The following is a 1,379-nucleotide window of genomic DNA, read 5'->3' on the forward strand; positions in this document are numbered from 1 at the left end:
GGGGCCCAACGACCGTTTTTAATTTAACGACCGAATTTTTTTTTTAACAACCGAATTTTTGGTCGTAAAAAAAATTGAAAAAAATATATCTTGATATTTCTAATGTATTTTGGACTTAATTGCATACGATTTGACGAACTTCCCAGTGGGTCACCCATCTTAATAGTGCTCTAATCAAGTACTATTAATCTTGAAGTTCCTTTCGAGTAGTCATCATTTAATAACACACGTATTATTGATATAACTAATACTTATTAATTCATTTAAACTCTATTTAGATATACAATATCATTCATTCATAACCTTAGTTTATGTCGAGATGATATCTAAGACTTGTGGTGCCGACGAAAGAGTGACGGTAAATATACGATCGAATTTAAAATAATAAAAAAATTAATATTATCGTTAATTTTTTAAAAAAAGAAAATATTGTGAAAAATAACAATCAATTTTAAAATATTCTCAATAATTTAAAAATAATTAAATATTTATATATATATATAAATAAAAATAAAAAAATACGAAAAACAAAAATAAAATATTAACAATCGAATTTTTGGTAGTTAAAAAATAAAAATAAAAAATAAATAAAAATAAAAATAAAATAAAATAAAATAAAATAAATAAAAAACAATATTAACGAACGAATTTTCGGTCATTTAAAAATATAAAAAATAAAATTATATAATTAATGACCAAATTTTCGATCGTTAAAAAATTAAAATAAATAAAAAATATATAAAGTAAATAAAAATTAAATAAAATAATAAAAAAAATAAAAAAAACAACATTAACGACCGAATTTTCGATCGTTAAAAAATAAATATAAATAAAATATAAATGGGTTAAGTACCAAATACCCCACCTATCGATGACGTCTCTATCGCGCTCAGGATCCTATAGTCAGGATAAGCGTTGTTTGCTACCTTAACGTGGCAAAATTGAACCAATTTCCCCCCGCCACTTAACGGAGCTTCACATCGTTAGAAATATTATTATTATTTTGTTTTTAATTAAGGTGGGCCCCAACTCGCCTTCTCTCTCTCTTAATTCCGGCAGGGGTGCATTTGCTACCGATCATTCTTTTCTCCCCGACTCAGCTCGACACAGCTCAATCACCGCCGCTGCTCCATCGCCCCGGCAAGAAGCGACGCCACTGGTCACCCTCTTCTTCCCGACTCGACCCCAGACGCAAGACCCTCACCCACAGGCGTGAACCGTGCGCCGTTTCCTTCCTTGGCGACGGCAAGACGCCGCCGCCTCCCTCTCTCATTCTGGTGACTGCAGTGGCCAGTGGAGCCAGCCATTGCCCAAAGCCCCATATCTCTCTCTCTCATCGAAGCAGTGGCTAGTGCACGGCGGCAGCGGCAGCGCCTAGC

This window comes from Salvia miltiorrhiza, chromosome 8 (genome assembly GCF_028751815.1).
Source record: "Salvia miltiorrhiza cultivar Shanhuang (shh) chromosome 8, IMPLAD_Smil_shh, whole genome shotgun sequence".
NCBI classification, from domain to species: Eukaryota; Viridiplantae; Streptophyta; class Magnoliopsida; order Lamiales; family Lamiaceae; genus Salvia; species Salvia miltiorrhiza.